Consider the following 21067-nt stretch of genomic DNA (forward strand, 5'->3'; position numbering starts at 1 on the left):
CAAAATTTGGACAAAGGGACAGAATGGGGGTCGTTACAGGGGATGGGACTCGTGGCACTTACGTCCTTACAATCTCGCGGGGGAGTACGCAAGGAGGATTTGTCGAGGGTTAGGGAAGATCTCAGGGTGAGGGAGGTTTCTGGAAGTTCGTCTACGTTACGCGTGAGGATGCTTTTAGACGGGAATGTTGGGGGCTGGACAAAAGGGTTTCAAGAAATATAACGGGGGATGACCGGCGCGATACGCGGACACACAAGTTCGCAATCGAAGATCGCCGTTGCCGAAACTCACAACAATATCAGATCGCAATTTAATAACGCAAGGGACTCACCACACAGTGCACACTGCACGCTTCCCACTCACTCTTCAAAATCGCAGTAACCGCTTTTCGCCAAAAATCTACGTTCGCTATTTCGTAGCCTAGGGCTCAATGACGGCTCGTCGTCGCTGCCGCGACGACGGGTCCGTCGCGGGATGATTTTTGGGGAGGGGATGGGGAATAGGAAGGGGGCCTTTTCTGGCAACGGAATAGATTGGTTATCGATTGTCGATCTGCCGGTGTTCGGGTTCGATGGGGCTGGCGGATCTCCGGCCGTGGCGGGTGGACTGAGGTCTTCGGGCTCGGCGACAGATGGCTCCAGGTGGACGTTTGTATCAGCTGCTGGGCCGCTTCGTCTCTTTTTCCGACGTCCCGCGTTGCTTTTCCTCTCCTGGAGGGTGGGAGGTCTGTCGCCGGCCTCGTAGCTCCTTTTTGCGGGTGATCCCTGTTGTCTCTTTTCCGTCGCCTCCATCGGCCCGACACCGGCGGGCGGGGAAAAGGGGTGAGGTGTTAGAAGGGTTAAGGGTCATTTTTAGGTGGGATTTGAGGTGGGAGAAGCGCAGCGATTGTAACGGGGGGGGGCACAGGTGTCACCACGTTACAATTTATTATTTATTTTTTATGTATGTTCACCGATTACTCCGAGACGCATGGACCAATCGGAACGAAACTCCTTACATCTTATAGAGTATATCTCGCACTTGTTCCCGTCAGAAAGGCATTTTGCATTTTTTCATTGCTAACGATTTTTTTGCAAGAACGTAATGCTTGATTTACATTTTTCACCGATTACCGCGAGACGGATGGACCAGTCGGATCGAAAATTTTGCATCTTGTAGAGTATATCTTCTAATTGGTCCTGCAAAAAAATTGTTGTATTTTTTCATTCCTAACGACTTTTATCGCAAAATACGTAATACTTCATTTATATCTTCCGGCGTTTATGCTGCAGGGAATGTACCGATCGCGAATAAACCTTTCACATTTAGTAGGAGGTTTATCCGCGATCATCTTACTTGCAAAAATTTATGAAATTTGTTGTTTATTAACAACTTAAATTCGGTCAATGTTTTTTCGGTTTATGGTTATTAGCTAAGCAACAGAAATCTAAAATCATGTTACACTATCCTACAAATACTACTGGTTCCACTAAAATGTGTGAAATAAAATAATTTTTAACAAAAAAAAACATCCGACCTCGAAATGCACTAAAAAGTATAAAATAATTTCTATTTCAATTATACCAATATTCCATAGCTATTAATAATATCTACTTAATCGTTAAATAGGATACCAAATACAAAGTTTTTAAATGTTTGATCAATTCGTTTAATGAGCCAAATGTTTTCCCGTACGTACTATCACGTGCGGATCCCTGTAATTTGCCTATAACTGCTTTAACATATGCACCTTCACTAGCCGGTGGTACATAAACAGCACAGTTTTGAATGTCTTGCAGGAAGTCTTTTAATGGTATATTCTTTCCATCGAAAAAAGGTATATTTAGTGAACCGTATTGTAAGGTAAAGCATTCTGCCATTGATGTTAGCATCGTGTTTGTGACGTTTAAATCGGGATTACTTGAATTTGTGTTCATTGTGTGGTTGGATAAAGGCATTTCGTACGTTATTAATATTTGATCAGATAGAAAAATAGAATAGCTCAGTTATCAATTAGAGTCGAATAGAACAAAACAAAAAAAAATATAAGGGATGGTTGACTTACATGTCTTACTATAGTCAATCGATACGTGGGGGATCCCTTTTCAAAATTGTTGGAATTCAAAACGAAAGATTCAATTATCGATCTGTCCTCAGGTTATCGTTGAATTTTATAGTTTTTCTTCAATTTTGACTTCCCAAAATTGCATCAACGAACGAAATTGACCAAATTCACATTCCACCGCTGCCACCAGTTTAGCTGTTACGTGCGGAGCAGGCGTAGTGGTAGGTGACTATTCTGCGGTATGTTATGATCCGACGCAACGCTTAAACACCTTCTTTGTGATGGAAAGATAATACAGGATTCGGATTCGGTCTAGACTTATACAAGCCTCTCGCTCGCTGGATACAAGGTTTGGAAAAGTACGCACTAAATTATGATCAAATTTTGAATAAATAACTATTATATATTTTGATAAAAGAATGAATCTGCGACGACAGCCGCGGATCGGCGTCGCGCATCGCGGACCCCCACCGCGGCGGCATCCCCACTCCCGTGCGATTAGACTATAAGTAGGACCGATCGATGCGAGGATCGATGAGTTGCCTCGGGGCTTCGGCCCCGAGGGGACGTCCTAGGAGGTCCGGACCGGAGCACCAGAGCTCCAGAGCTCTCGACGCCATGGGTTTCCTGGCGAAGAGATTTCTGGCCAACGGGCCGTAGCATGGCACTACGCTACGACCTGGCAGCTCCTGTAGGTCCAACGACCGTAGGCGCCTAGCCTCGTCGGTCCCGTGGTTGACCCGGGGTGACCAAGCTAGTGCGCGTTCATAATCTCTGCTGCTGCTTCCGCGGAGATTCCGAACGCTAGTCTACACGGCACCGTATTCTGCCTTTGGCAGCCGATTCCGTCCAGCTTCGCGCCGCTACCCAGGCTGGCCAGGATTGGTCATCGTCTCGTTCGCTGCTCGGTTCTACATCGGCGTACGACAAGACGAGCCGCGTGAGTCAAATGGGCAGCAACTCCACCGCAGCGCGAAACACCGCAGCACGATTGAATAAAAGACCGTCGACCGAATCGGGTCTTTCCTTTTCCCGACTTTCTCGGCACTCGTTAGTGCCTCGGCGCTCTCGCTAGACTTGATGGCGTTCGCGCTCCGCTTGCGCCCGCGCTCCGCGTACACCAGCGTGCGTCCCTACTTGTTTAGCTTGTAAGGCGGTAGCGACCGCAGTAGCTTGTAAGAGCGTTAGGCATAAGTTCCGCGTAATTTCTGTGACGGACCGGGTTCCGACCGTAGTATGTGAGACCTGTACTCTAGTCTTAAGTGATATGGCTCCACGCGTCTAATCACCAGACGATATTTTGATTGTAGGCCGGAGAACACCGCCCGACCTCCAGCGCGGCGTGGCTAGGACCGCCGCCCTGAACCACCGTAGTCTTCAGTAGACACTATATTCTTTGAATAAATTTATATTTTTCTAACATATCACCGCCTCATTATTTACTGACCTGTTCCCTTGCGAACCCTGGCACGGGGGAACCGACCGCGGTGCGCAACGCCGTGCGCACCGAACCGATCGACCCCGTTACAAATCGTTACAAAAATCTGATTGGTACACAAGTATGAAAATATAACGCGTATTCAGAAGATATTATGATTCCTTTAATTACCGAGGACAGAGAATCCTGATCTTGATTGGACTCACCGGATGTTTAGATGTACAGAAACGGTAAACGGTTAATTTGATGGATTGCTCCCTTCTCTCTCTCTTCCTCTCGACGCACGGATGTTGGACAATGTTCTTGATGAGTGAAACTATGGCCTTACACTATGGCTTTTTAATTGTAGATGGTTCGAAAACTTGAGTCTTTTTTAACGAGTGAACTGAGTCTTTTCGTGTGACAGTTGATTTTCACGAAACTCTGCTCGATGTATTTCGCAATACTAAACGTTCCTCGGACAGAGAGACCGCGCACCTCGCGACTGTATGGCCGACTGTGTATCTATTGTCCGTAATCGGGTTTTTTATTAGAGTCGAAAATGCTGATTTCGCATGGTTTGGAGGAAAGAGTTCAGTAGTATATTGACCTGTTGGAATGTCTATCATTGCTACATATTTTCGACGCAGCGTTTCGAGAAGAAGAGAGAATTTGTTGACGCTGGTGACTCCAAGGAGGTCAGTCAATGAACCAACTTCCTGATTGCTGACGCTTCGTAATTTTGAAATTGAAGACAATGGAATTTTCTTAGTCGGGACGTAACACGATAAACTTAAAAAATTATAATTTTTATTTTACTATGAAAATCAATTTGTTCAGGATTGATGGAAACCCTGGAAGGATTGCGCTGGGAAAATAATTTAACACTTGCTGGGTCAGTTTCACAAATTGATTTATTTGAGTCAATGATAAAATTGAGTGAACACGATGAATTGACAAATAATGGTGAGCGTACAATGATCAGCTTTGAACTGTGATACACATAAGAAAAAATGAATTGTCTGATCTGGTGAACAATGCAATGATTTCACAGGAATTGATACATGTAGATTATTATTTTGATCTGTCACCTGGTGAACAATGCTTTTTCAAAATGCAAACTGCGAGCTGCTCAGCGCCGTTAATTATATTAATTCAGCCCGCTGCTGTGATAATGCCCGTGAACGCGTGCGTGATCGGCACGTGGTTGGCGGCTCACATGTACAATATATTTATCGTGTAATTGATCTGTACCTTTTGCAATCCGGTTGCACTGCACAGTTGCTGCGGATTATGAACTGGCCTTGAACGTGATCTTGAGCTTGCTAGATGATTTGCACTGTGATACACTGGTTGAACAAAACTGATGAGCAGGTGTCGTCTCGCGGTGATCGTTGATCAATAATGGCGTCGTTGAGCGCGAGCCGGCGAGAAGACCCCTGCTCACGCGTTACCTAGATGGGCGACTCCCGATCGATAAATCGATTGACCGTGAGCGCCATCATGGCTGAGCGGATTCTGAAACACAATTAGTAGCCAAATTTCAGTATATTTGTTGAATATCGTATATTCAAAGCTTCGATGTAACCGTTAGCAGCTCGTCAACACAGTTCGACGTCCTTGTCCTTACGTTCTAAGTCAAATCGTCATCGAAACACTCATTGTTCAGAAAAATCTTTCATCGAACTATTCCCAGTCACGCGGGCTAGTTTATCCTTCTTTTTCAATCGAATCGGTTCAACAAAATAATAAATAAATTAGACCAAGACGAAACATAATGATGATATTCATAATCAGCGTATAAAACACGTAAGAATACTGAGTTTCAAAATAATAATAAAATAAAAAGAAATAGGGGTGATTGCTTTTCAAATTTTTATCCACAAATGCGGATTATTTTTTTTAATTTTATTAATTAAACTTTTTTTTCACAGAAAATGGAATGAACCTCTACTGATCGTAAGTATAACTCCAACTTTAATGGAAGATAAGCGATTATACTGTGTTACACCCCACCTTACGGGTGGTTATTACTCTGCTACTCTGATTCTTGGGTTCTGCCGATTTAAACGCTAAAGCGTACCTTGACCTTCCTTGCGGGTAATGGAGGATACAGGATGGGGCGTTCAGTAATTGTTGATACGTGTATGGGTCTTCAATAATTATATATTCTCTTTTGTTGTTACATACCCTTCGCTGACTTCAGGTGTTGTACGTCACTCGTTCGTTCTCGTATCCACTTACTGTTCATTCACTCTAGAAGTCTTGTTTTACACTAGATTCGCGGTTCGGACGATACACTAGACTCGCGGCGCGTGGCTACGACTCGACCTTGGAGATACAAGCGGTTGGTGGTGGTCCTGCACAGCACACGGGTGCACTCCTGGACTTGGTCCAATTATGAGTCTGCTATCTCAGACTGCGGCGATACACTCGTGTTGAACCGTCGGCCGAGCACGTCGTCGATGATCTTCCTGGTTTCGAGTAGCCTTGAGCGCGGATCTACTGCGGGTCACGAACGGACAGAACTTCGGTCTCTGCTTTACGCTATCACGGAACTGGCGTACCTGCGTTGCGCCGATAACTTATACTCCCAAAAGGGGAGTAGGTCACGCTCCTTGCTTGCGAAAACCTGCAAGCAAAGGGTTTTCGCCATCGCATTCCGCGAGTTCCCTGATTTCGTATCGCAAGCGTTGCTAAGCGAGAAAACGCTGATGGTTCGCGGATTCCAGAGCAAGACCTCTTTGGAATGGCGAAAGACGAAAATGGGTTATAACTAGGAACGTAACACCCCCCACGCTAGACACAAAATGCTCTCGGGAGGGCATTTTGTGTAAGGTGTTTCTCGTCGGTCGCCACCCTCATTCGCTCAATCACACATACCTTTTCATGCATTCACAGAGTATATATAATGGTAAAAAATTTTACAATAAAAGGTAGCTTTTCAAAATATAAAAGTTAAAAAAAGGTGCCGAAGAAAATACAATGGTGCGCAGCTGTCGAAAATATAAAAAAAAGAAATATGTGTATAAAAAAGGTGTCGTTGAAATGTACAATTTTGTGTTGTTATTTTTACCTATAAAGTGTAAAAATTGTGCGGGAAGTGGCCACATGACACCCCCCCCCCCCACGCTAGACGGTCGATAATTTTGAAATGGATGCCAAGTGAAAATTTATATGACCATAAAAGGCTTGATTTTGAAATGCAGTGTCTATGAATACGCTGAGTTAGATATTCCACGGTGGCTACTGAAAAATTGTCGACGTAGAATTCAAACGTTGCTATGCTCCTGGTAAACCAGGTGGGGAGTTTGTGGTATATAAAGTGGCTGTCCGAGCGGTGATCGTTAAATTTTGCACTTAGTAGCAAGGAGTTTTGTCATTATGGATCTTTCTTTGCTCAAAGAGGACGTGTTCCGATCCTGGGTGAGTGGCCTTGTTATTATTATTTGTTTAATTACTTATTTATTTATTTATTTATCTATATATATTTTATATTTTTTTTTTCTTTTTTTTTTGTATAGCGCGAGGATGGCACTTATGTCGTGTATCCTGGACATATTAACATTGCGTATCGACAATCCGTCCGGTGGTACCGGGCTTATTTCCGGCGCACACTTCAAGAGCTGTGGGAGTGGGATGAAGATGCAATATTCTACCTTGCGCCTTTTTTCTGGGAGCAGAGATAGTTTATTATTCCTTTAAGGAGGTTTTGTGTTGAAAGGGAATAAACCGTATATATTATTTTCCTTTATGTGGTGCGTGTTTTATTTCTTCTTCCTTGTTTTTTCTTTTTACACCTCTTGATCCCGTTCCTTAATTCTAATAATAAAGGATTGTTTTCTTTTCGAAACCTGGGTTCGTTGTTCCATCTGGCGTTTGTGTCCCTGGTAGTTCTGCTATCTGCAGATCCGATGGACCCGTTGTTGGGGTGATGGTCGGTCGGCTTTGCATTTCGATATCTTTTGGCGTGAACTGGTGACATTTGGGTTGGCTGTCGCTCTCTGCTCGTTTTTTGTAGTATCGGTATCCTATTGCCGCTATTATTATCAAAATGACAACACTTATGGCTGATAAGGAACCGTAGATAATGTAGGCTGTGTGGGCTAGAGCACGGTGGTGCTGTGCTATATCTTGCGCTTGATTGTCTACTTCTTGTAAGGTTAAAAGGTTGTCTGTGTCTATGTTGATGGGTGTGAATTTTGGCTGGTTTTCTTGGAGTTTTGTCAGGATGTGAATATGATGTGGGGTTAGGTCTGGGATGAGGTTAGATATATTTAGGCCGAAACTTGGTTTGAACGTGTAATTGTATTTCTGGGTTTTTATTCCGGATGCCATTATTCTAGTGTGATCAATGGATGCAATGCTTTGCAGCTGTATTATCCCTGCGCCTTGGATTTGTTCGTAGCCGGCCGATCTTTTATTGCGCTTGATTTGGATTTCTTCTTTGTGTTTCATCGAAAATAGCCAGGTATTTGAAGCCTCTAGCTTCGTAATTTGTATGTTGTTTGCTGGGGCCGCTTTCACAATGCACTGGATCCACTGTAGGTGTTCCGGACGTAAGATGAGATCAATTTCACAGATATGACTTTGCTCATAGTTTTGGAGCAGGAGCGTGATTTCACAGAGGAGTCTTCCGTTAGGGTTTTTGCAGGTTTTGAGGTAGGTTTTGTCAGGGGAGAAAAAGGTAGTGGTTGTTTGATCTATTGCAAGGAAGTCTGTTTGTGGTTGGATCATTAAAGGGGTGGAAGTATTTGCATTAAGTTGTTGGAAAGAGGGGCAGGGATATAGGTGATACAGTTCATAGGAATTGGGTTCTAGGAGAGGAAAGTCTATCGTGATGATTACTCTTCCTTTTGCGTATACGGCACTCATTGTTGTCGTGCCCTGGAGTTGCTCCGATCTCAACTCTTCCATTGAGAGCGGGAATTCCAGATTTGTGGAAGTTTGGATGGCTTTGCATGCATTGACCAGTTGGTCCGGTGATAGGATCATTGGATGTAGGATTCCCAATTTTGCGAACATTACGGCGTCAGTCAGGGTGGATAGCATTAATACATATTCGTCGGTTTGACGGATCAATCTGGTTCCCCAGGAGGACATAGCTAGTTCTAATTCTAGTTGATCTTCTCGTTTGCTAATTTCTGATGTTTTATAGAGCATGTGCTCGATTCTAGTGTTCATGGTTGTTGCCGATTTAGAAAGAATGTTCAGCGTATCATAGGCTTTACGGAATTCGGACTTAATTACATGCGTCTGGTTATGAATTAAGGACGTTATTTGCTTTTGATCATTATAAATTTTGTCGATTTCGCGGTTATAATACTCCGCGTCAGTTTCGTCGAGTGTTCCGAACAAAGTTTTGCTGATCGAGCCGATGAATCCGAGAGGGGCTCGTCTTACTCTAACCGTATTCTTTTCGAGCGCGTGTGCTAATAGATTTTCGTATCGTACTGCCACCGCGAGTTTTCTATCTAAGTCTTCACTTAGGGTGTCCGCGGGGCACGATGTTATGTTCTGGGTCTTGCACATGGTCTTCATGCGGTTTACCGCAAAGATGGTATCTGGGCGGCTGGTTAGGATTTCCGTTACATCCAGAGCTGTTACTAGTCTCCCCGCCGTCCGAAACGTGCGGATCGGGGCTAGTTTCTCGGGATATAGTCCGGGGTTGTACCTTAATCGGGTAACGGAGTAGTCGCCTTCCATATGGTTCGCGATCGTGAACTGAATGGAGACGATGCCTAACAGCAGGTACCAGGGGCCCATGGTGGTTCGGTTGCGCTATCTAGTGGTTTGTTAACTTTTTTACTGGATTTCCTAAAATAAATACCTTTTCGTTCAAGTAGGGTCGAAAGGGGGAGGTTTCCAGGTGTTGTCGGATTTGTTTTCAAAATTTTTGAATGTGCGATTTTTAATTTGTTAAGGTGCTTTGCGAATTTCCTTCCCTGTTCGTCCCTGAGGATTGCGTTGTTATTTTCAGTTATTTCGCAGATTTTGAACGGGCCGATATAATGAGGGTCGAATTTACTAAGACGTGGCTCTTTTAATACATAGACTTGAGCATTGGGAGAAAATTGGACTTCTTTACTTTTCTTGTCATACTGTAATTTTGAACGTTCTTTGCTTTGTTCAAGATTTTTCCTTGCTATTTGACGGATTTCTTCTAATTTCTGTACCAAATTTTGAATGTATGTTGGATAGGTCAGGAGTTCTTCGCGGGTCATAGGAGTGAAGGGATCTCTTGCTAGCTGGCCGAAAACTACTTCATAAGGCGAAAAGTTTGTTGCCTCGTGTGTCGACGTGTTATATGAGTACGTTGCGAAAGGAAGGAAAATATCCCAGTCATGCTTGTTTTCAATGAAATGTTTTAGGTATTCGATGAGTACGTGGTCGCTACGCTCAAGGGAACCGTTAGTTTGAGGCCTGTAACCGGAGGTGGTAACATGTTCAATATTAAAAGTCTTTGCTATTCCTTTAAGAACTTGATTAATAAACGACGTTCCGCGATTCGTGAGGATTGCCCGTGGCGCGCCGAACATTGCGACGAAGTAACGCGAGAAGGCGTCTGCTACAGTCTCGGCTCGGATATCTGGTAACGGAATGGCCATGCAAAATTTTGAGAGTTGACATTGAAGCGTGAGAATATGACGGTTTCCACTGGGTGTGAATGGAAGAGGTCCGACTGTGTCTAATGCTACCTTATCGAAAGGTCTGGCTGGAGTATCTGTAATAAGCATCGGTTCTCGTGTTTTGATACGCACTAATTTTTGTTCTTGGCAACTTTTGCAGGATCGGATGTAATCTTCCACATCTCGATGCATTCTAGGCCAATCGAAAACATTCCGTATGTGTCGATACGTTTTAGTTACTCCTTTGTGGCCTCCTATTAAACTTTCGTGATAATGTCGAATGATATCTTCTCGATGATCTTCTGGTGGAGTTTGTATTTCGCCTGTGCATATTGTTACTGTGATCGGTTCTTCGTTGAAGACTTCGGACAATCGTTGTTGTAGTGTTTGCGCGTCCAACTGGTGCATCGTTTCTCGGCTTGTTGGGATGCGAAGATTATCTACTCCTTCTATTTTTGCTGCCAGTTTTAGAGCATGCAATAAATAAGACATCTGGTGTTGTTCGATAGTCTGGAAGAAGTATTTAGCGCCTACGATGCTAAAGATTCGCCTTTCTTCGGCTTGGGTAACAATTACGCGGTCTTCGGTTAGATCTTCAGTGAGCAGGTTTGTTTCGGAGAGCATTCCTAGAGCTGTTAAAGTTCTGCAAGTAGGGCTGGTGAGAATTTTACCGGCAGGGATAAAGTGCGCGATATTACCAGGGCCCTCCGTGAGAGGAGCTTTAGAAATTACTATTTTGCAGTGAGTTGCCTTAGCCGTTGTTGGGCTGGCGGTGACCTGAGGATCCGGTGCGTAAATATTGTCGATATCCTTCCATTCGCGAGTAAATTCGGGGGTCCTAAATGTTGACTGTGGTATATCTAGTATTTCTGAAGGGGACGGCAGATCCCAGGAGATGCGTGTTGGTTGTCCTACAGAATCTGTTTGCGAGAGGTCGTACAAGGATGGTTCGTGTTCTGGATCAGCTTGGTCCTCGGATGGCTGTATAGGTTCCCGGGTGGAGAGAGGTGACCCCCAAGATACACGTTTTCTTGGTTTTGGGGTACTACTCGCCAGTGCCTCATGCTCGTGCTCCGTGGTGACGTTGTCATCCCTCATGGTGGAGTTTGCATTGGGCTTGATTTCTTCCGGTTCTATATTTCCTATGGATTGTGTTTCATCCAGGATCAAGGATGGTGGTTTCTCATAATTTGGCCTAAGTTGGGCCGCACGACGTGCGCTTACCCGGGTTGCGATGGGTTCTACCGAAGGTATTACTGGTAGTGCAAAAGGTACCGGATTTCTTGACAAGGCATCTGCGTTTGCATTCATGCGACCTGGTTTGTATATAATTTCATAACTATAATCTTCTAAGAGTATTCGCCAACGGGCTAGGCGTGACACAGGGTCCTTAACCGAGAATAGCCATTGTAGAGGGCGATGATCTGTTACTAGCGTGAATTTTCTGCCATAGATATATGTTCTGAAATGTTTGACCGCAAAAATAATCGCGAAGCATTCTTTTTCCGTTGTGGAATAATTTTGCTGAGCCGGCGTAAGAGCTAACGATGCGTAGGCGATAGATGGATCTTCGCCTATTTTACCCTGACTTAAGACAGCGCCGACAGCGATGACTGATGCGTCAGTGATAATGAAGGGCTCATCAAAATTCGGATAGCGTAAGACAGGTTCTTTGCACAACGTCTGTCGTAGTTCCTCGAAACTTTTCTGGTGGGCTTCGGTCCATGCAAATGGTTTCTTGGGACTCGTTAATTCTGTCAGAGGTTTGGCCTGTTGTGACAGATCCGGGATGAATCGCCTATAGTAGTTTACCAATCCTAAAAATTGTTTAAGTGTTTTGCGCGTGGTTGGAGTCGGAAAACTTTCTACTGCTCGAATTTTCTCCGGGTTTGGTCTTATTCCCTCGGATGAGATAGTATGGCCCAAATAGGTTACCTCCCTTTTCAGGAATTCTGCCTTATCTGGTTGTAATGTGAGGTTATTGTCGCGTAGGCGTTGGAATAACGTTTCGAGTCGTGTTTCCATTTCCTCCAAGGTGCGTCCGTAAACTACTATGTCGTCAATATACGTACAGGATTTTCCCAATTAATCTCTTCAAAACGAGTTGCATGAGCCTTTGAAAAGTGGCAGGTGCGTTTTTCAAACCGAACAGCATGCGCGCGTATTCGTAATGCCCATCCGGAATTGAGAATGCCATTTTCTCCTGATCTTCAGGGGCCATGCTTATTTGATGAAATCCATTTGCCAAATCAAAAACAGCGAAATATTTTGCACCTCCTAACCGATCGAAAATATCTGAAATGCGGGGAATAGGGAAACGGTCGTTGTTCCGGATTTAGAGCGCCATAATTTAAAATATAATTTAATTAGTGTTCGACAACACCATCGGCTCGGCGTTGTCGTCGGTCGAGCGGTTTATAAAAACACCGACGCCGCGACAAACGCACTACTCATTCGTTTGCGCTCCTAAAACCAAACGACACGTAACACGCGACTAATTCGCTACGGGCTTCTTTACTAATTAAAGAACAAAATAAAGTGCCAAGTAAACTTGTTTATTACCAAAGTATTGACAGTGTCAAATTCATTTTCCTGCACGCTTTTCCCTTACTAATTTAACCGGCATTTTTGCCTAGAGCAAAAATTAATACTCTACGCGCAACAAATGGTGCTTCGAGCCGGATGGTAAGGATCTAAAGCAGTGCAGTGCTGCATAAAAAACAATTCTAATCGTGTGGTGAACATTAAAATCGCGAAAGTGCTAAAATCTCAGCCGAATTAAATCGGCAGAACAAAGGATTTTGCACGTGTCGTTCGAACTCAACCGACATCGCGACCTCCGCCGGTAAACATCGGAGGACGTTCACGCGCTTCGCTTCGCGAAAACAGTGACGTGGTTATAACAGTTCACCTTGCGGGTACAGTACGTTTATTTGAAACACTTAATATCAAACATTATGGATACATTAATCCGCGAAAATAAAGTGCATGCACGCCTGATCAACAATGCACTGCTCAACTTTAAAAAATGGGGAAGGCGAATCACACTCCTGCAGTGATTCGCAGTCGGATCAACCTGCTCAAGGATTACTGGGCCAAATTCCAATCAACGCAAGTCCAGATCGAGGTTGCAGCAACGGAGGAGGACACCAGGGCGAATCCCTACTTCTCCAGCGACGTCTTCGGGGATACGGAAGCAGCTTTCCTTGCCGCCCTCGACGCTATGACGGCAGCCTTACCGACGGACTCCGAACCTGCAAGTAACCCATGTAATACGAGTACCGCTTCTTGTAATCGCGAATCTGCACTGTCGGTCAAGCTTCCTCGCGTCGAATTACCTAAATTCTCCGGGGACTATACGGAATGGGAAAATTTTCGAGACCTCTTTCAGTCTTTAGTTGGCTCTAACGACGCGTTACCGGAGGTGCAAAAGTTGCACCATCGTAAATTAAGCTTAATTGGTGAAGCGTCTCTTCTATTAAAAAACGTTTCCACTTCCGCGGCGAATTACGAGGCAGCGTGGAAACTATTGACCGACAGGTACGCGAACGAACGCGCGCTCATAACCGCTCACCTGAAAATGTTGTTCGACTCACCCCCGATCGGATCCGCAGTTCTAAGCGATTTAAAAAGCTTACGCGATAGATCTCGCGCTGCATTAACGGCCTTAAAAAACATGGCTCGCCCGGTCGAATACTGGGACGATGTTCTTGTTTTTCACTTTGTCCGCAAGTTGGACAAGGAGTCCCATCGGGAGTGGGAGTTACGCATGGGTGAAGAGGAATTGTTCCCATCCCTCGCGGATTGGGAGGCGTTCCTCAATGTGCGAATTCGAACTCTGGAATCGTTGGCGTCATCCCGCGGAGAAGGAAACAGCGCCTATAAAAATAAATCAGCGCCTATTAAAAACGTGAAAGCGCATTTAAACGCGTCGGAAACGAAATGCGTCGCGTGCGGCGCCGATCACGCTTTGTTTAAATGTGACGTGTTCCGTGGGCAATCCGTCGAACAACGATTATCACTCGCGCGCGAACATCATCGATGTTTTAATTGTTTACAAAAAGGACATCTCCCGGCAGCCTGTCCTAGCAAACGCGCTTGTTCGATATGTAAAGGTAGACATCATTCTCTTTTGCATTCTGAGCGAAAGGGTTCGAAGACGTCGTTCGTAAGCAAAGGTCGCGAATCGACCTCTCACGCGAATTTAGAATCAAGTCAACATTCGGCGCAACCTATACACGTAGCGGATGACAATACGGAAGACACGCCGATGTCGAATTCGGTAAACACGCACTTCGGTACGTCGCGTCATGAAAAAAAGGTCGTTCTCGCTACAGCTTGGATCAAAGTTGGCACTCGCGAAGGCCGACAAGCGACATTACGCGCTTTAATTGATCCAGGGTCGGAAGCGACGTTCATTCGCGAGAATGTTGCAAACGCGTTGCGCGCTAATCGCCAACACGTTCAGGCTTCCGTCTCCGGCATTGGTGCCGGGACGTCGGCCACCGTTCGCGCCTCCGCGCACGTTACGATTGAACCGTGCCACGGAAAAGGGCCTGTCATCCCTGTGCGCGCTCTTATCTTGAAACGGCTTACTAATTACCGCTCAAATTCGATAGACACCTTGAGTAGGTGGATACACTTACGTGGTCTTGAGTGGGCCGATCCTCTCACTAATAATAATGCGCCTGTGGACCTCATAATCGGCGCGGATAATTATGGCGCGATCTTGCTCGAAGGCCTTCGAAAAGGCCTTCCATCCGAACCCGTCGCGCAGAAAACGATTTTCGGGTGGGTGTTGACTGGTCCCGCTCGGTCCGCTGAGTCTCACGCAATGCAACTCCACGTACATTACGGCGACCTTAACGCTGAAATAAACAACACGTTAAGGAAGTTTTGGGAGGTGGAAGCGCCTCCACCGGTAACGTTCCTCTCCGAAGAGGACAAAAAATGTGAAGAACATTTTCGGCAGACTCATTCGCGTAAACCCGACGGCAAATACGTAGCGCGATTGCCGTTTAAATCAGAGCCTCCCATCGATATCGGGGCTTCGAAAGGAATCGCGGTCGCCTCCTTTTATAGATTGGAGAAACGGCTCGCCAAAGACGCGGAACAAGCTACGGCTTATCACTCCTTTCTGGAGGAATACCTGCAGCTCGGTCATATGCGGGAATTTCTTGAAACAGACCCTCCTTCTGAGCAAAAGGTCTATTTGTCGCATCATCCGGTCATCCGTCAAGACAGCAGTACGACAAAATTGAGAGTGGTTTTTAACGCGTCGATGCCTACGTCAAACGGGTCTACGCTAAACGATCATTTACTAGTTGGTCCGAAATTGCAAGCTGACCTCGCGGTCACGATTTTACGATGGCGCATGTATCAGTTCGTGTTCGCGGCAGATATCGCGAAAATGTTCCGGCAAATCTGGATTGACCATCGCGACACCGCCTACCAGCTGATAGTTTGGCGCGTTAAACCCGAAGATCAGCTGAAAACATATGAACTGCTTACCGTGACATACGGGACGGCCCCAGCGCCCTTCCTCGCGAATCGGGTCATCAAACAACTCGCGCTGGATGAGGGGACTAATTTCCCTCTCGCGGCTCCTATCCTGAATGAGCACCTCTACGTTGACGACGCGCTTTTCGGGGCCGATGATCGAGTGTTGGCTCGTCAAACACGGCAGCAGGTAACGGATGCCCTCAGACACGGAGGTTTCCACCTAAGAAAGTGGTCAAGCAATTGTCCACAGTTATTAGCGGAGATCTCCCACGTTGATCACGAGCTGGCCTCGAGCCGCTTATTTCAAGATGCCGAAGGATTAAAAATGTTGGGAATCCGTTGGTTACCGAAATCGGACGAATTTCGATTTCAATTTAAGCTCGACTCCGCTAGTACGGCGAATCCGACTAAGCGCGGGGTTTTGTCGAATATCGCGCGAATCTTTGACCCATTGGGGTGGATTTCTCCCGTCGTTATCGTGGCCAAGATCTTCATGCAAAGATTATGGGTAGCCAAGTTAGATTGGGACGAACCTCTACCTTGCGAACTAACCAACCAATGGCGCGAATATTCCGCGGAGTTTAACGATTTACGAAAGGTAACCCTTCCGCGCTGGATTAGGATGGGGAATGCTACAATCGAGTACGAAATACACGGGTTCGCAGATGCTTCGCAAGACGCCTATGCGGCTGTGATTTATTTACGTACAATCTCCATCGCGGACGAGGTCGCGTTACATTTACTCATGGCAAAAACAAAAGTAGCACCGTTGAAACCACTCACAATTCCGCGGCTAGAATTATGCGCGTGCGTCCTAATGACGCGATTGATCGAGCAGGTTCAGGCTACATTAAAACTCGATAAAGTACCAGTTTACGGTTGGACTGATTCCACCGTTGCATTAGCTTGGATACATAAGCATCCGAGTCAATTAAAAACGTTTACGGCACACCGAGTCGCGGATATACAAAGCCGAGCGCCGAATGCTTCTTGGCGACACGTACCAACCGGTTGTAATCCTGCCGATTGTGCGTCCCGCGGGTTGTCGGTGAAATTGCTGCTTCACCACCGCCTTTGGTGGCACGGTCCTTCCTGGCTGGCGCAAACTCCTAATGAGTGGCCGGAATTTAGGCTTGTCGTCCCAAGGGAAGCTGAAGCAGAAATCAAAAAACAAATCAATGCATTGCATGTGGAGTCGGAGGCTGAGTGGGATCTGCCAACACGCACGTCTTCGTGGCAAAAACTACTCCGAATTACCGCGTACGTCTCGCGTTTCATTTCGCGAGTTAAAACGGGGAAAGACGACCATCAAGATACGGTTGTTACTACCAATGAACTCATCGCGTCGCGGAAATTCTGGGTTCAGCAAGTTCAAACGCATTCATTTCGCAACGAAATAAAGGCTTTGAAAAAGAGCGAGTCTCTTGTTAAATCGAGTCCATTATTTCGACTGAACCCTTTTTTGGACGAAGATGGTACTATTCGTGTTGGCGGGCGGTTGCGCAACTCCGACCTTATGGAACGGTTTCCGATAGTTTTACCGGTACACAGAGTCTCCGAACTCATTATCGCAGATTGCCACGCGAACACGTTACACGGAGGCATTCAACTTACGTTAAGTGTTTTGCGACGAACTTACTGGGTTATTAACGCGCGGCGCCTAGTTAAAAGTCACATATATAAGTGTATTAGATGCGTGCGTTGGCGTGCCGTTACGGTTCGTCAGCAAATGAGTGACTTACCCTCAGCCAGGGTCACTCCAGCTCGCCCGTTCGCTCATTGCGGAGTGGATTATGCGGGACCATTCTCCGCCCTCGCGCACCTCGGACGCGGGCAAAAGGCGCACAAGGTGTACATCGCGCTGTTTATTTGTCTATCCACGCGGGCGATTCATCTGGAGCTGGTGCGCGACTACTCCACTGCGGCGTTTTTAGCGGCATTTAACCGGTTCACGGCTCATCGCGGCTTACCTACAAAGTTATACAGCGATAACGGAACGAATTTCCAAGGCGCAAACAAAGAGTTAAGAGCTGCATTTAAACTAGTTACGGCAGATTCTCACCTTCGCGCGCTGTTCGCTGCAGACCACATCACGTGGCATTTCATTCCTCCCTCCTCGCCTCATTTTGGGGGAATCTGGGAAGCGGGCGTCAAGAGCGTCAAGACGCACTTGCGACGCATGTTGTGCGATCGTACGCCCACATGTGAGGAGTTCAATACACTCCTCTGTAAGATCGAGGCCTGTTTAAATTCTCGTCCTTTAGCTCCACTAAAGGACGACCTCGAGTCTTGCGAGGCCCTCACACCCGGGCATTTTCTGGTGGGCGGTGTACTCAAGGTCCCTCCTGCGCCGTCTGTAATAAACATTTCCGAAAATAGACTATCGCGCTGGCAATGGGTACAACAACTCACGGAAAAATTTTGGAGAGCATGGGCTCATGAATATCTACAATCGTTACAAGCTCGCTCGAAATGGTGTAGTCGCGCTACTAACCTTAAAATCGGGGACTTAGTACTGTTGAAGAGCTCCTCGCTGCCTCCGGGAAAATGGGACCTCGGTCGGGTGACCGAATGTCACCCTGGTAAGGACGGCCTCGTGCGAGTAGTCAGTATCAAGACCGCACGATCGGAATATACCCGTCCTGTAGTTAACCTATGCAAACTACCGATTAGCTCATAAGATTTACTTTAAGTCAATGTATTATATATTCTACCATGTACAATTACTACGTTCTTTCCGCTTATATTTCTCGCTTACGCACTTATATTCGATGTAAAAAATTCGGTTCATCACCTACCTTAGTAAAACTACGCAGCATAGCACGGAACGTTAATGAAACGTGCTCGTCACTACGCTTCATTCACGGCGTAGAATCATGACGTCATTCGTCGCGGTCGCGTAGCGCCGCGAGGCGGGCGGTATGTTCCGGATTTAGAGCGCCATAATTTAAAATATAATTTAATTAGTGTTCGACAACACCATCGGCTCGGCGTTGTCGTCGGTCGAGCGGTTTATAAAAACACCGACGCCGCGACAAACGCACTACTCATTCGTTTGCGCTCTGGTAACAAACGACACGTAACACGCGACTAATTCGCTACGGGCTTCTTTACTAATTAAAGAACAAAATAAAGTGCCAAGTAAACTTGTTTATTACCAAAGTATTGACAGTGTCAAATTCATTTTCCTGCTCGCTTTTCCCTTACTAATTTAACCGGCATTTTTGCCTAGAGCAAAAATTAATACTCTACGCGCAACAGTCGTCGATTGTTTTCCCGTTTAATTTACGGAAGTCTACGACCATTCTTCAGCGCACGTTTCCTTTCGAATCCGGTTTTTTCGGAACTAGCCAGAGGAGCGAGTTGTATGGTGAGTTCGAGGGAACTATTACTCCCAGATCCTCTAAATTTTGAATCTGCTTTGATATTTCTTTCCCCTGGTCAACGCTGAAGGGATACTGTCGCGTAAATACCGGAGTTTTATCGTCCACAGGGATGTTATGAACGATTGCTTTTGTATCTCCCAGGGGATCGCCGGGAATAAAAAATCTATCCGCGTAACGCGTTACGATAGTTTCAACCATGCGTCGCGGTTTATCTTCTAAATGATCTAATTTTAACGCTTTATTAATTTTATGGATTCTCTCAACGTCGAATTGTTGCGTGACGACATAGCCTCCTAGGTCTTCGCTTTGAAATTCCAGCTGTTCGTCTGTCAGCGGTGTCAGCGGCCTAGGTAGGTCAGTAATGTCGGTCGCGTTGCGCGTTTCGTCACCGGATTCCTGCGGATTCTGCTGGGTCAGCCGTTCGACGGCGCAGTGCGCGTCTTCGTCGTTATCGTCTGTGCAATCGGCTGACGCAATTTTCATACATTCCTGTTCACCGAGGAGCGCTCGTGGGGCTTCCTGGTTGCGTTGAGAAGATGTCAGCGTTTCTTTTATCTCCCGTGAGTTCGAGAATCCGATAGGATGAATCGGCCGTTTGCTCGTTATTAGGGTTCTATGATGAAAAGAAATTTCGCTTTCTTCTTGTAGGAGGTACGGGCTACCTAATAATCCTATTACTCCGTCAGGGAAATCCGGGTTGTCAACGACGTAAAAAAGAGTTTGGCTTCCATTTATTTTAATGCTTATGATACCGGCAGCAACGATGTATCCTTGCAGTCCTTTTACGCTGACGCTCTCGCATTTAATGATCGGCGCGTCGGTCCGTAGCGCGTTTGACTTAATCAAGTTCAACATCGAGCCGGTGTCTATAATAAATTCTCCGTTTCCTTTCTTTAATTCCTTTGAGCGGATCCGGATTCGCGGCGAAGGAGCCTGTAAGAGTCCTGGGGACTCGCTTGTGGCCGGTGGAGATCGCGGCGAGGCGTAAAAGCTGCGCCCGTTCGATGGTCCGCGGGTGAACGGGCGAGATTGAAGTTTAAATTTTCTCTTTCCGGCGTGTTACTTCGCGACGGTCTGTTATCTAGTCTCGGCGGAGGATCGCGCCCACGTTCAGGATAGCTATTTACAGGCGGTCGGCGTGGTCCTTGGCGCCGATTTGGTCCGCGTGAATAATTATTTGAATAGTTCGTGTGACCTGAATATTGAGTTCCGTGTGCGTGATGGTAATTATGACAATGTGGACCTTGGGGTGGTGCCCTTTGAGCGTGGCCGCACCCGCAGAAACAAGATGGCTGCGCGGGTATGTATAGTGCGCAGCCGTGTGGGCATCTGGACCCGCACGGTAGAGCTGCGTACCGAGATTGGCACGTGTTTGCCGGAAGGGCCGCGGGCTGGACCGTGTTCGCGTAGCAAGAGCCACGTGGATGGCTAGGGTATTCTGGTTGTACTTGCGGTGGCGGTTCTCGCCATTCGGACCAGGTTGGATTGTAATCGTATGGTGAAGGAGGGGTTGCTGGTAAAGGATGAACATGAGAATTAGCCGGAGGGGCCAATTTTTTCATTTTTGCGTCATTCTTATCTATTAAAAGAGCCTCATCCATGATACCGGTCAGCGTTGTTTTTCTAGCGGTCATTACAGCCTGAGCTAATTTTGCTAGCAAGCCTCGGATGAAGGCTCGCCCTGCTAAGATGTCGAATTTTTCGGGGTCGAAGATTTTGCCCTTTTCGTCGCGACCGCTGGCTGATGCCTTATAAAGGAGCCTCGTGAAACGGTGGGTATATTCTAAAACGGTTTCGTTATCTCTCATCGGGAGGTTTGCGAGTTCTAAGCAGAGTTCCTTATACGTTTTGTTAGGGGCGTATCTTTTCCGGAGCAATTTTAACAGATCTACAACGCTTGTACATTCTTGCTGTTCTACGTAAAATTTAACGTGCTGGACCAGTTTATCCATAAGGCCTTCGAGAAAACTGGTCTCCTGGCCGGGGGGGACTCGTGCTTTTACTTTGTGTATTGCGTTTAAAAAGTCTTCGAACGAAACCTTGTCAGGGTCGAACTCAGGGATTTTCTCTAAAATCCGATCCACCTTTC

Source organism: Osmia bicornis, unplaced genomic scaffold (genome assembly GCF_907164935.1).
Source record: "Osmia bicornis bicornis unplaced genomic scaffold, iOsmBic2.1, whole genome shotgun sequence".
NCBI lineage: Eukaryota > Metazoa > Arthropoda > Insecta > Hymenoptera > Megachilidae > Osmia > Osmia bicornis.